We start from the raw sequence: 16171 nt of genomic DNA, 5'->3' as shown, positions 1-16171 counted from the left end.
TCTCAGCAGAAATTATTTATAAACAAAAAAACAAAAGAAACATTGGTTCACGTTTCCTGTGACACTAAAATTAATGAACTAATTGCATTATAATCCAATGTTAAATTACCGCATGTTTGTAATGGCAAGCATACGCAGATGTCACGTAGTTCAAATTATTAAACAAGAAATGCTCTCAGACGTGACGTCACCATAACGGGAGCCACAGCAGGCCTGACGTCACAACAGGCCAAGCGCTGAGTGTTCAGCGCTCGCACGCGAAGCTCACACTCGGACTGGCTCCACATCGGCAACGCTTGCATGAAGATGCCACTGCTGGAAAGCATCATGGGGCTTCGCTGTGCTGAGCTCCTGTCACAACGGAAATGTGGTGGACTACAAGGACGACGATGTCAGCTGCTTGACTCCGATGCTGCTGCACAACACCAGACGTGACCCCACAGGTCATTGCCGATGTGCGGGGTGTTGGCGATGATGGCCGTGGTGCAGATCATCACGTGGTGTCGTTGGAGAATTGGTGAGGTGCAACATTGTGAATCTGTGGGTCGCTGTTGTGAGTTTACGGCGCCTCTTGCGTAACTGGCAGCAAGTGTCCTACATATTGTAAACGTGCAATGATTGGAGAACTCACCACAGTTAGAGAATGTTCAATAAATATTTGCTCGGACGAGGTACAGCAAAGCCCCCCAAAATACAATACGAGTGTGTGTCCTATAACGTCATATACCGCTGATAATTATTCATCGTTGTTATGATCTGCTATGATTAATCAACTGTCGGATGAAGGACTCCAAAATGAATATCAATCTCACGGTCCTGCAGTGTAATAATTCACGTAGTGCCTGCTGCACACGGATATCTATGTGAGTCGATGGGTTTCTATGTGAATCTTACCCCTGCTGTGTGTGTGTGCTTTTAAGTCCCAGGCCTCCCTTAGTTCGACTCGGCCTTACATTAGTACCTGGTGTGGTGTGTAGATATCAGTATTGGGGAGACAAAGGCGGCTGAGCTTGGTGTTGGCCACCCGCCCCCTCATGTGCCGTGTTGGCTTCATAGGTGCTCGCTAAAAGCATTTGCTCCAACAATCTGTTAAAATTCATAATATTGTACAGTTTTTTGGGTGTGGTGAAGCCAATACCACCTGCACAGCTAATTAGGGTCGCCACGTAAACAAAACGTGCCAATTAGTGACTACTTTAACACACCGGTGTGTTGGAGAGCAAATTCACATTTACAATTTCCGTACGACTTTTGCTGGTGATTTAAAACCAGCATCAGGTGAATTCCAGAGTGGCCTACATAATATATCATTTTATTATTGTTGTTATTACTACTGTTATTACTATACCGGATGGCACAATTCCTGTCCCACTCACTCTCCAAAATCGAAACAACTGCACTGGTGACCGCGGAAGACAAATGTGCCTCTGACACAGATGATGTGTCAGTCGTTGGGGTCCTTGCCACGTAGATGGTTGAGGATTGTCTCCTCCGGGCTTGCGTCGGTATCGATTCTGTTGAGAGAGATGATACTTTTGAACACTTTAGCTTTGACCTTTTTCAATAATTAACCTTTGAACATTATAACTACTGCTACTGCCGTTGCTCACTCTCGACCTACGATTTATTTCAGTTATCCATGTCGTAGCAGCAGTTAGTATGCAACTGTGAAAACATAAATGATTGGTAAATGTATTCTATGGGCACATTGATATGTAGCTTTTAATATAAAAGAAAATCTTCAAAAACACTCGACAATGAAAAGCAACGTCACGAGGTGGCACAGATTGATCCTCATCTATAAATGTGTAAAATATTGACTTAAAGATTTCGTGACTGCAGGAATTCTTATTCTTTGGGTCTTTCAGTGACGTAACGGAGATAGATTCAAAGAAAATAACAAAAATAACAAAACTACGACGTTTTGATCGCAACACAAGCATTCGTCATCAGGAAGAGGGGGTTAGCTTCTAAAGGTAAAGTTAACGTAAGTGGTGGGCAGCGATATCTGTCTCGAAATTTTCCATGATAACATTGGCTACAACTGGAGATAAGGGAGAACCCATTGTGGTAACTTTAACTTATTTGTCGACTGACTCCGCCTTTCACCTTCACCCCAGATATGCCCTCCTTATAATAAGACATAATGTAATGCAGTCATGACCGTAATTACCACTCCAGGCCGACAGGTGCCACCCTGTCATTACATCACCCCTCCGTGGTTTAAAGATAGCCGTCCCGGTTAATAATAATAACCAAAACACACGTGATGCAGAAAAAGTTCCGCCAGAAGTGGAACAAATATAACAAAATTTGTCTGTGAATAGGGCAGAACGATCTGTAATAAAAGGGAAGGATTCAACCAGCAACCTAGGGAGGTAAGAGAACAACAATAGAAACAGAGAGGGGAAAGAAGAGAATAAAAAAAAATTGTCTTAAAACACGCGAGCGCAACCCCCCCCCCCCAATTCCCACATACACACGCAACCAACGGTGTTATCGAAATTTTAAACATTTGGACCGAGTCCTCAAAGCCGGTCCGCCCATGGGGACAATCTTCACATCCTTGACAAGATGTGGGCTCCACCTGGAAAACCAAAAAAGGTGGTTTCACTCCCGGCTTCACAGGTATCGCGGCTTCCGTCTCGGTCAGCGACTACGCGCGTTCGGCGAGATCACAGGCCCCGTCGGTTAGGGGTTCTGAAGCTGTGGGCGGCACAATACAGTCCTCCTGACGCACGCTCTCCATTGGCGTCTCCACCGGTTCGTCGGACACAACTGACACCGGTCGTACACAATTTGGAGATGAGGTGTCAGTCTAAGGAGGACTATAAGGCTTCAACCGCGACGGAGGAACAAACCAACGGTGACGGCCAACTCGTATGCGCACGCACTGCGGTCCGTTTGACTTGCACCACTTCTACAGGACCCAGATACGCCCCCCTTATAATAAGACATTATGTAATGCAGCCATGTCCGTAATTACCACTCCAGGCCGACAGGTGTCCCCCTGTCATTGCACATGTAACCCCTTCACTACCTCACCTGCAGTTGGCATTGATTCTTAAGAGCATTCATTAGGGCATTTAGACACTCCCACCCCCTTCCCCCTCCCCTCCATTTTTTTCCTACAGGGGTATTAGAGCTTAGAAACACCAGGGTTGTATAATTTATTGAAACAGTTTATTGAAACATGTGGTTTAGATAGGTTTCCATTGCACTGTAATCCGTAATGTGTTTGTGCTGGTGCCAAACCCCTTTCATATCCTCTATGTATACCTGAATCGGAGAAAAAAAATCCATCAGTATGCTGATGATACACAATTTTACACTGCAGTGAAGTCAAAGTTAGATATGGAGAGCCTCCGTAACCTCGAAGATTGCACGCGAGTGGTGCTTGTGTGGTTTGCATTGAACGAAATGCTGCTTAATTCAGGAAAATCGAAGGTTCTGCTTGTTGGCACTAGGGCTCAGGTGAAAACATTTGTGGGAGGATCAGGTGTGGCGGTCACAGACTCCGGGATTCAGTTTTCTACTCATCTAAAGAACATCGGGACCATACTCAACCGGAATATGTCGTTAGATCACCACCTGCAAAATATAGTCAGGTCCTGCAATTTTCATATCAGGGCTCTACGACACATTCGACCACTATTGAGTCGTGGCATAGCCAATGTGGTAGCGTGTAGCATAGTATCGACAAGGCTTGATTATTGCAAATCACTACTATACGGGATGTCTGGCAAAAACATTAACAAGATGCAGCGTATACAAAAGTATTTGATACGTGTCATGGCAGGTACTGCATGTCCATCCAGTGCTCGCTGGGCTGCATTGGTGTCCAGTTGTCCAATGAATGCATTATAAGGTCACACTCATTACACACAAAGTTCTTGCGACATGAACCACAATACCTTTCTGATCTCATCAAGGAGCATAAACCATCATGCGAACTCTGGTCATCCTCACAGCAGCGGCTTTTGGATAGCCATCGAACAAAGACGGTCGCTGCATTGCCCACTTTCAGATATGCTTCTGCAGCCGTTTGTAACGCTCTTTCTTCCGATATTAGGAAGCCACTGGAGCTATGCACTTTCAAATCTAGATTGAAAACTAATTTCTTTGGAACTGTTTTTTTGTTTAGTTTTTTGTCTTTCCTCCGCACCTTCGACTAGCACGGTTGGCTACGTACAGTGCGAAATAAGTTGACCATACATACAGAGATGTAATGGATGAACGTGCATTCTAAAACTCGTGTAAACTGACACTTTTATTCACTAACCTAGGTGCAATGGCTCAAACACATGAATAAGGTTAACCACTCTGAGTCGCGTTGTTACGAGAGGTACATTGCACGTGCATTTACAGCGCCGTCAGTGCCGAGTTTATACAGCCCTTGTTAACATGAACACGGAAATTATTACCATCATCATTACAATCAACATTGGTATCATCTCCAGGTGTTTCGGGTTGTTAGCTACTGCTTACAACCCGTTTGTAGTTCCTCGGCGATTGTGAGATGCAATTTGCATGATTGACATGACAGAATATTGCTGTGGACATTATCCCAATCTTCAGCATCAGTCATCTTGTCCACGCATGCATCAATAACGAAATGATTAGGGCGAGCTTAGAGCAATGATAAGATGCTCTCAACTTTGTGCTGAGATTTGGAAAAATATTGGGGAATGGAGGCATGGAGCAAGGTATTTTGTTCATGGTGTTTGCATAATTTAATATCCAATATCTGATTCATTAAATGTACATGGGGAAATTAATTACACCCTACTGTTGAGCAAAAATGTATTTCACGTTTTGACGTGCGCATATGTATAACTTGGCTCCAGATTCATGTGTTTGCATGTTTTGTCAATAATTCACAGTACACACGGTGCCGATGTGGGTTAAGACTAACATTTTAATATTAAAACAGAGATAATTACACTTGTTATTATGGTATTACAGTAACAATATTTATCACAACATGCAGACATAACCAAATGCTACATTAGGTTTATTAACAGCTCACTAATACAAACAGCACAATGTGTGGATCATCTTCAGCTGTAAAAGTAGGACAGCAATTTTCCCCACGTGATGGGGAGAGGGGAGAGATGCTCAGGGAAACAAATCGTTGTTGATGTAAATAGATATAATGGGCCCATTTAAACATCGTGAAGCTGCCACATTTTCTTAAAATGCCATCTTCAGTGTATGGTAGACGAGCTTTACTACCCGGCTTCCCCCGAGACTTGGATTCTTGTCTTGGATTAATACACGGCCTACGCGGAGGGTGGGGGGGTGCGTGACGTCAGCAGGCACACTGCGTAACGCTGCCGCATGCGGGTGACATCACAAATGTGACATCACAGATGTGACGTCACCGCTCACTTGCCGTGCAAAAGATATTCATTATTGCGCCCCCCCCCCCCCCCCCCAAAATGCAAAAGTCTATTTTTATACTTTTTGCATGGTATACAGTCTGGAAGCTACCCACATGTCAAATTTTAAGTTTGTGGCATGTCGGGAAGTACGCTAAACATTTCGAACAGACACACATTCACAAGTTTCCCTTTCATATTTATAGATACAATTATTATGTTTACAAATGACTAAATTTGCATTTGTGTGTATGTGGAACTTTAGGCACCAGAGCCCCACAATCCGGATTCAAATTCTGAATATATAAAACGCCTGCAGCAATTCAGATGCGAGTCCGCCCTGGGGTCCTCTTGGGCACCTCCGTCTAAAACGCAGATACGTTTGGCAGCAGCGTATTGGAGGGTCGAAGGCGGCAGTGTGTAGTCTTGGCCACACTACCTCTTGTGTTGTGCTGTCTGTAATATGTGTTCGTTAACAACACCTGCCCTAGTAGTCTATAAAGCAAAAAATAGTGAAAATGGTACATTAAGGACAGGCAAACCAACATCTGCAAATCAACTAGAGTATCCATTGCATGCCATAATTTCTATGAGCAAACGTCTCTTCTACAGGAGCCTCGCATGGGAGTATTTTCTCTCCTGCTGTATATGATAGTGGACAATATATGTATTTAATAATTATTTGAAGAGTGGTAAGACTCCATATTATGGCAAATGTGCTATGTATGATACGACGTAGCAAACATGTCACATAAACCCATCTCTGCAGAAATTAGAGTGGTATCTTCAAAAGTTGTGTGGGTTTTCTCTGGGCAAGCCAATTTCTTCCCATAATATTCTTTGGGTCTTTCGGTAAAGCCACGTAGAAAGAAAAACAATTAAACATCACGTGTCGATTGCAACACAAGCAATCGTCTTCAGGTGAGAGAGAGAGAGAAAGCTGCTGAGACAAGGTCTTATATAGGCCTGAGATGTGTGCATCAAGGTAGATAACTGATTTCACTAGAATTCAACTAGCATATTTTCAAGCCGGACTTTGCTGATGAGACCTTGCGTCAAAACCAGCTCAGAATTTGCTTGTGTTTCACTCCCAGTAAGCCTTGCAGTTGACAGGAAAAAAATACTTTAATTCTTGATGTGCAGGGACAGATATGTATAGGAGATTTACTGTAATTTTTTTTATATAGAACTATGGATCTGCTGGTCTCCAAAGGTAACGGTATTCGGATATGGGGGTGATGGAGGAGAGGCACTGCACTGCCGTTCACCTGCGTAGAAAGTGATTGAAATGGTGTGCTGTCTATAAAATAAACTCAACATGTTTCCCAACAACTCTTTAAAAAGTCTGAAAACAGTATTAGAATTCAATAAACCACACTAAACATGCAACGTATTTTTCATAAATGTTTGGAATGTTTCATCACTAAAATATAACTATATGCCCAGTTCCTTATGATTACATATTTAAATAACATAGCAATTGGATTACATTTACCACAGTCTAATTACACTTTAAAACATATTTTGTTAAGGGGACTGAACATAAGCTTAGTTTTAAGCAAACACCTACGGTACTGAGACTGCCACACTCCACACATACGTTTCTAGACACGTTGTTGAAAGCATAACATGCTCCATTCAAACTTAACGCGGCGGTTATCATAGAGGTGGTGCTGATGAGTTGACAGGAGTAATAAGGCTCTGATTTTGGTTCGGTTATTTTAGTAAAATTCAAGACTGACATGTAGGAGAAAAAAACTATTCACAGAAAGGTCACAGAATAACATGGGATGGTGCCCCATCTGAAAACGTGTCTTGTATGATAAATATCAATATGTATTTAAGTTAAAATTCTAAAAAGAAAGTTTGTAAACGTTTTAAAATACATAAAGTTACCAATTTGAGTATTTTTTACATTTCAAGTCAATGTGAATATAACCGTTTTAAAAATAATAAAATAACGGGGACACAGTTCTTATGGGGATAACCATATGGCCCCATCCCTCCTCATGACGCCCCTCACACGTCTGTCTGTGCAGCACATGCAGTACAGCATTTTTTAAAGAAAAAACGTAAGTACCTCATGAAATGTTTCCACAGCTATGTTTAAGATGTCATAAACTTTAAATTTATGATTTCCGTGACCACTCCGTGACTTCCATGCAAAAACTGGAGCCTTCCTGTGTGACGGTTGGAAGATGAGATTCATCAGTAACCACTGGATGCACCAAGTGATAAACAACCTCACTATGTTGTCACTATTCACCCTGCCTGTGCCTGACAACAGTGTTTCTCTTTTTTGGCCCGCGGACCACTCAGCCGATGCAAATATTTCCACGGACCACCCAGCCCCCCACCCCTAGTGACAAAACGCAATCACTTCTCTGTCTAAATACCAGGAATACAAAATGAGTCATTTTACCGGAACATAGAAAAAAATTGAAACGCAGCTATAAGCAGTTTTTTTTTATGGGGGCACACTTTAAGGACAGTCCAATGTTTGTGGGAAATGCTCCTTCTTCAAAGCAGACAGAATAATTACCTGACAAAAAATGAGAAAGTATCACGCTATAGAACATTTGAAATACAGATATATTTCGTGATAAATTTGGATTTTGCAAATCTACTGCTGAATGAAGGTAGCCCCATAATGGTACAACTTAACCAGTATGCACCTCCAATTGTTTTGTTATTGCTTGACAAAATTTATTTTGGTAAAGTAAATTTTTAGCAATTCCATTCATTTTTTATAGGTATATCAAATATGGAAAATGAAAAGCAAGTATAATCCTATTTTATGAAGCTCATATAGTTGTACCAATTCCCAAGATTTTCTTTATAAATTCAGTGCCTTAAATATGGAGATATTTCTGTTGATATATATTCCAAAAGCACGTGAGGGCAATTTAGCTCGGATTGGTCCAGCATTGAAATGCAGTGAATTTCGTGGCATGCATGACTTAGATGCTTGCTGTGACAACTAAGGGCCCGTCCCAGAATCAATGATATTGTATGTAGATGTCGAGACTTTCTCTGTTCTAAGATGTAAATGGATCTCATGGAAATTGGAGTGCTTGGTTAATCTTCTGGAGTGAAAAGCGTGATAAATAACATTTTATCAAATGAACCTTATGGCAGGACCCCGGGGTCCCATAAGCCCCCGGCTCTTGCATAAACTGCGTTGTTGAAGGTGAACGATACGGAAATCTATTCCTCTCGACGAGCTCTACACGATGCGCTAATCAAAGTTTCAAAGTTTTGTTTCTTCTGCGCATTCGTCCTCGCTGTGCTTGGAGGACATGACAACAGAATGAACCGCGCCAGGTGGGTCGCGGCGTTTATGTGCGCGGTGGGACGGAGTCGTCAAAAATAAATGAATTAATTATGATTTTGACTTCCGTTTATTCGGGACCCCGGGGTCCCGCCATAAGGTTCAAATATTTCTGATGTCGAGTTTATTTATTCACACGGGGGATGCCCCATGCTATGTCATGTATTATGCACGAGGCAGTGGCTGTGGTTTAGATATTTAGCCACAGCCACAGCATCACAGTCACAACGAACTCGTCATACCAAGAGGCTCTTATCTGCCATCCTTCATATAAACGTATCGAATAAACGGGTACAAATTTACATCCACTAACCTCTGCTGGTAACAGGAACTATGGTTGAATGATTATGGATGAGAGTGGTTTTACTGTATCTCAAGATGTCATCTGTAAGAGGTTGCTCAAAGGGAATTGAAGAGTGGACAGTGAGTTGGATGATTGGATACTTTTGGCCGAGGGAAAGAAGCGGAAGAAGGCCTATGGTAACTACAAATGTATACAGCAGTGGGACAGGGGTCGTCCTGAGTTCTCTCAGGTCTTGGTGTCTTCTCCCAGCACAGGGAGGGATAGATCACAGCGGCAACGCTCTCGTGCTGCTACGCCGGCGAGCAGCGCCTCCGTCTACACACACCATGCAGGGCACCATCGACAGGATTAGTCTATGAGACCAGACCAGATATTTCATATGTCTGTACCAACTGAGGTGTTTTTTTCAAGAGTATTTTATGAACAAGACGATTCAGGTGCACACAGAGGATGAAAGGAGATTTACACCAGCACAAACACATTCTGGATTCCAGTAGAATGGAAACCTGTCTAAACCGCATGTTTCAATAAACTGATTCAATACACTGTGCAACTCTGGTGTCTTTCTAAGCTCTTATACTCTTGTAGAAGGGAAAAAAGGGAAGGGTGGGGGAAGGGGGGCGAAATGCCCGAATGAATGATCTTAAGAATCAATGCCCACTGGACCACCTGAGGTGTTATAACAAATAATTAACTCTTATTAGCCATAAATAGGTTGGTACCATTAAAATGTTGTTTTGTTAAATGGTATCCATTTCTGCTCTGGCCCAAGGACTAAACTAAACTGAGCAAGACCACTGGGCATTTCAACATTATATAGAATAAACATCACTATTTTGCTGTACAGATAACAGTAATTCAAACGTTAGTAAAAAAATATTCAAACCTACCTTCACGGATATTAAGCAAGGCTGTTTGTACATTTATAATTATTTCAAGTTAACGTAGAAATCACCAAACTTAGTTAAAAAATGTTTAATTTAGAAAATTGTGCTTTATCAAGGCATGGTCACTAGAAGGGATGATGGCTGGTGGTCAAGACTTACGGAGTGGCAATCAAAGGAAGAAACGTGCCCTAGAGGATGCCCTTTATGAAGATGGAGGGATGAAAACTGCAAAAAAAATGCAGGTGCTAAATGGATTTCTACACCACAGGACAGTGACTTGGGAAGGCTCAAATCCAGCAGTGAATTATGGCTCATCATGATGAATATATGAAACAAGAATGACATCTCCAGTTTGACACCATTGGAACCTCCTTTGCCAGTAGCAAAATATGATAATTAGTTTTTTACCCTTTTATCTGGCACCAAAACTGACACCTTTTTTTACAAGGAGTCATGTTTGCATTGACCACAATACCTGCGGTCGGAATGCAAACAAAAAACACAAATCTGATAATGTATGCACTGCCCTTGAAATTGATTGGTCCACACCCGAGACGGCTTTTCTTAGAGCCTAGTCTCACATGGTGTTGGACCAGATGACGCCAAAAGGCGCACAACTCAAAGACAATGCACCATCAGAGTATGAGAGCTGGGGGTAAGCATTTACATTCATTTGAATCGACATACAGCCTCACATTAACACGTTTACCCAGCCATGCGATTGTACAGCAGGAGGTTGGGACTTACCTGTGTGTTCAAGTTGTTGGCAGCTCGCTGCATCTCACTGAGTGCGCGTTGCATGAACTGGAAAGCGTGACAGTCTACACACGGGTGCACTGTGAAGGATCACACCCACACACACAAGGCACACACAAAGACAAATATCAGAATGAAGTGAGCGACATAGGCGCCCAGCACCACGACTGACTGCCTATGTCTCCCTAGTGCTGCTGTTTACACACCGCACAAGGTACTCGTTTAAGGCTGAGCCGACCTACGGAAGGCTCAAGACTGGTTCAAATATTCGCTGCCACTGTTATTGGTCGTGAGCGAGAATATAACTCGGGTCGCCGTGTTCGTAACACAGCACGCTGACCGCTGTGCCACCGCTCCCCCACATACACAACACATGCACACACATATGATGTCATACATAACAACAACTTCCATTCGCCACTAAGTGGCGGTGATGTCACCACGACGCTTGTGCCAGGCCATGTGCACCTTGAGGCCACGTGAAGTGTCGAACGCCCGCTGGCAGGAGGTCACGGGGCAGACCCAGGTGCCACGGGTCAACTGACTGAGATGACCGAGACGAGTGGCTGATGCACCACCTGTGCCCCCTACTGTGCCAACTTGCTGTGCTTTAGCCACCCGGCGCTCCGCTCGTTGTTGTGAGCGTCGCTCATCCGCCCTCCGTTGTTGTTGGAGGGTGACTGCTTCCAACTGCCCAGTAGCGTCCTTCACGAGCCTCCTCCACTGAGGCCGATCTTGACACCGCTGGTACCAGTCATCGGCAAGTCCACTCAGCTCCACATCTTCTTGTACCACGTCACTCCATTTCTTCTCTAGCCCATGCCGTGCCCATTTAGCCCTCTCTATCCGGCCGAACAAAAGCTGTTTAGGCATGCGGTGGCTGTGCATGCGGGCTACATGACCCAGCCAACGCAGCCTTGCCTGCCTGATGAGCTCACCAATGGGACTTTGCCCAAATCTTTCAAGGATTTGTGAGCTCCTCACACAATCAAGCCTCATTAAACCCAGGATGGATCGTAGGCAGGCCAGCCTAAATGTTTCTAACTGGCGAAGATGTTCCATTAGGGGGGTCCACGTTTCGCAAGCATGGAGAAGGGAGGGAATGACCGTGGCCAAGAAGACCTGAAGCTTCGTGCGGAGCGACAGACCAGGTAGCTTACACACAGTGTTATGCAACTGATGAAAAGATATTGCCGCTCGACTGATTCGGAATGAGACCTCTGCTGCTAAACCGGAGTCGGTCATGAGCACACTTCCCAGGTATGGGAAACTCTCCACTCTCTCCACAACTGCCCCATCACCGATTGGGAGTTGTGGGGGTGGAGTGTCCGATGGTACAAAATACCCAGGCAGGTGCTTCGTTTTGGTGGGGCTGATGGTAAGGCCCCACCTCTTAGTGGCACACTCCAGTTTCAGCAGGAGTGCCTCCAACTCCTCCTCTGAATGAGCCGCAATTACCAGGTCGTTGGCATACATGATGTAGTTGACCAATAGGGAGCCATCCCTTGACCGCAGCCGGGCATCGATCAGCCTCCCATTGTATCTGTACCAGATGGAAATTCCTCCGGTACAGCTACTGAAGGCTTCACGAACTACGTGGTCGAAAAGATGTTAAATAATGTTGGAGCCAGAGGACATCCCTGTCGCACCCAAAGGTGTACAGGGAATGGCTCTGACTCTCGGCCACGTAGTTTAACCCGGGCCTGCTCACCATCATGAAGGTCCTTAATGAGCATGAGCAGAGGGTCAGGGACTCTGAAAGCACGAAGAACAACCCAGAGCCCAGGCCTACTGATGGTATCATAGGCCTTAACCAGGTCAATAAAGCAGAGATGTAGGTCTTGTTGGAATTCCCTACACCTCTGCTGTAGCAGATGGACAGAAAATATGGCATCTGTGCAGGACCGCCCTTTCCGGAAACCGCATTGGGGCTCTGCAAGCCTCTCCTCAGCATGCCTAGCAAGGCGATGTTGAATAATCCTTGCCAGGACCTTTCCCGGCACACTGAGGAGTGAGATGCCCCTGTAGTTGTTACAGTCTGCGCGTTCCCCCTTCTTAAAGAGGGGGACCACCAGGGCATCCTTCCAATCCTGCGGAACCCGTCCAGTGGTCCAGACTGTTGTTATGATGTCATGTAGGGCAGTCTGTGCACAAATGCCACCCTCCCTCAGCATTTCGCTTGGAAGATCATCTCTGCCCGGTGCCTTTACTGGTCTCAGACTCTGGATCGCCTTCAGTACTTCCTCAGCAGATGGCACCTCAGCCTGCCACTCATAGGGGGTGACTTCTTCTTCCAATATTTGAGGCACCGCAGCCTCAGCAGGGTCATCCCCACTTTGTGCCACGATGTTTTCCTGGCTGAGGGATTTCCCCTCCCCCAGGACCTCACCGAAATGCTCAGCAAATCTGCAAACCTGTTCCTGAGGGTCGGAGATTGGATCACCGTTTTTCCCCTAATGATGGTAATAGGTGTGGCGCTGCAGGTTACTTTTTTGATGGAGTTAAATAGGGATTTGTGATCACGGGCCTCCTCAGCAACCCGCGACCACCACCCATCCTTGCAGCGCCTCACGCCTCTACGAACATCCGAGTGAAGGCTGCGGTAAGCCTCCTCATTCTCTAAAGTGGAATGCTGTAGACGATTCGAGTGGGCCTGTCACTTTTTCTCAACCATCCTGAACACCTCCTCTGTCAGCCAGGGTCTCTGAGGAGGTCTGAACCACGTACCCAAAGCAGCCATTGTAGCTGCATGAGTCACAGTCCTAAACCTCGCCCATTTACCCTCGACATCAGGAGTGGGGGACGATGCCAACCCCAGCCGCAAGCGATGATTACATTTTCGCTTGCAACTTTCATCAGCTAACTGAGACCAGGCCACCTTAGGTTGGAATGGGGTCCTGGGTGTACACCCACCACCGGAGTGGAAGAATGGTAGGCGCATCTTACAGATGACTAGTCGATGGTCAGAGGGCAGATCAGCTCCACGGTAGGTCCTGGTATCAAGGACATGGGCTTGCATCCGCTGGTCCATCACTATGTAGTCCAGCAGATGTTCTTGCTTGGACCCGGCATGCATTCATGATGTTGTGTGGATGTGCCGATGCCGGAACAGCGTGTTGGTAATTACAAGCCCATGGGCTGCACAAAAATCTAGCAGCCTCCTACCGTTGCTATTGAGCTGATCTGGCCCATGCTTTCCAATCACTCCAAACCAGGTGCCAGCATGATGACCAACTCAGGCATTGAAGTCACCCAACAAAATTACACTATCCCGAGGGGCCACTTTAGCCAGCACCTGTGATAGGAGGTCATAGAAGGCATCTGACTCATTGGCCTTGCCTGCATCCCTCCACGGATGTTCGTCTTCGGTGGGGGCATAAGTAACCACGACCACCACTCCTCGCCTCCGGTTGATGGGAAGGTGAGCCCAAAGTAGCCTGGGGCTTACAGCTTCCCATACTTTACCGCCACGCTCCCACGTCTCCTTCATTCTTTTGTTCAGAAGAAGAGCCACACCCTGTTGTTTGGCAGTCTCCTGCCCCGAGTAGAGGACTGTCCACCCCTCATGGTGGCAGGAGCCAGAGCCGGTCCACCGGACCTCCTGTATGCCACAGAGATCCAGGCGGCAGAGGTCGCAAACGGGTTTTGATTCCTTACCCGATACCCGGCTACCCGTACCCGGCCGGGTATCGGGTAGGGTACGGGTACCCGATTGCGACCTCTGGGATGAAGCCATGTTGCAGGCGCGGGTGGGTTGATTCTAGGAACTTGAATTGTGAGAAGAGACAAGACGTTGGGAAATGAGTGACAAACGGTGACTCACCAGTGACTCACGGCCTACCCGTACCCGGCCGCACCAGGGTCGCAAACGGGTACCCGTACCCGGCCGGGTACGGGTAGCCGGGTATCGGGTAGGGTACGGGTATCGGGTACCCGGTTGCGACCTCTGCCAGGCGGTACCGGTCCAACTCCCGACAGAGGAGAGCAGCCTCTCCTCCGCAGCATGTCACACACACACACAACACGTCACACACTCACAGCACACTCACCATCCACACCACTCCAACAGCACACACAGAACATCATATCACACCAACACAGTACACAAATACAGCACCAGCACAGCAATAAAATACAGTACATAACCACAGCACACCTTACAATCACGTAAATAGTATACAAATACAGCACACCTCACCAGCACAACACACCCAATAAAAACACAATGGCAGCACACCTCAAGAGCACACACAGTTCACAAACACAGCATTCCTCATCATCACACATTGCACCAAAGACAAATATCTCCCGTATAGCCTTAACGGATTGTTGGGGCAAGTGCGGTTAGCGAGCAGCACCTATGAAGGCCGACACGGCACACGAGGGGTGGGTGGCCAGTCCCATGCCCGGCCGCCTTTGTCTCCTGAGTGGCGATGTTTACACACCGCAACAGGTACTCATTTGTGGCTGGGTCGACCTAGAGGAGGCCCATGACTGGTTTTGATAATCGTCACCGGTATTGGCCGTGAGCAGGACTCGAACTCGGGTCGCGGGGTATGTAGCGCAGTGCCCTGACCGCTACACTAATCGCTCCCCATACACACAGCACCACCACCACCATGACAATACACACAGCGCAGCCCCTCTGCACAGGAGCACAGCACGTCCCCGCAGCAGCGGCCCACGTCGCGTACGCAGCTCACGTACTCTCGCTGCCATCCTGCGCGGCACCCGAGACGGCTGCTGTTGTCGCTGCTGTTGCAGTCCAGGCGAGAAGCAGCGTCAGCACGACGACGACAACGGAAGGGAGGACGCGCTGCCGGGACATGTCTCCTCGGCGCGTGACGACGGGGGGATGAATCTTGATCTCGCGTGCCCGAGCACTGCTACTGCGGGCTCAGAGGGCTCAGAGGGCCGTCGTGTGGCGGTGCGTCCTCTGCGTGCGCTCACAAAGACGCGGCAGCCTCGCTGGGCGGGGCTGCCCCGCGCGCCCTCTCGGCGCTAATTGAGCCGCCACTCAGCTCCGCCGCTCACTCACCGTGACATTCAATTCAGTTTCAGTTTTCATTTATTTGGTATAGCCCTGTGAGCCATTCGGCTCTTGAATCGGGTGCAACCGCAACAAGCAAAACACTAAAACATGAACAAGAAAACATCTTAAAGCGACTATGTGACTATGTGCAAACAGAAAATCCAAGAAAAGACAGCAAAATATTGCAGAAAAAGCACCGTACACCAACACATCACACGCGAGTCCGGGCACACCACCACCAACTACAACTACCCCCCCAGTGATGATGGCCACCCTTATGCCAGGCGCATACCAGGCTACTGGAGGACAAGAGCCTCTCCACGCTATGCGAGTCGGGCTAGGGCTATTTAAAACCGTACACTTCAGCACTATACTATTATTGATAACAGCAATTTGTTCAGGAGATAGATGTCAATGTGGAGGTGTGCTTACCATGACGAGAGGGCTTCAAAAGAGAGTCCGTGCGGTTTTGCTATCCCT

At 46.5% G+C, this 16171-nt stretch overlaps 1 long non-coding RNA gene across 1 annotated transcript; it reads right to left on the bottom strand.

Moving 5' to 3' along the window:
- Positions 1–4589: 4589 nt before the first annotated feature.
- Positions 4590–15612, bottom strand: LOC133345668 (uncharacterized). Its single transcript, XR_009755464.1, has 3 exons — positions 15367–15612; positions 10651–10739; positions 4590–9331 (listed from the first exon to the last, which is right to left on the bottom strand). It is a non-coding gene; the product is annotated as an uncharacterized LOC133345668 (long non-coding RNA).
- Positions 15613–16171: the final 559 nt, after the last annotated feature.

This window comes from Lethenteron reissneri, chromosome 22 (genome assembly GCF_015708825.2).
Source record: "Lethenteron reissneri isolate LAM-NWPU_2019-01 chromosome 22, ASM1570882v1, whole genome shotgun sequence".
Classification (NCBI taxonomy): domain Eukaryota; kingdom Metazoa; phylum Chordata; class Hyperoartia; order Petromyzontiformes; family Petromyzontidae; genus Lethenteron; species Lethenteron reissneri.
Note: the sequence above shows the minus strand (reverse complement) of the source record. Positions and strands in the feature narration are given on the sequence as shown.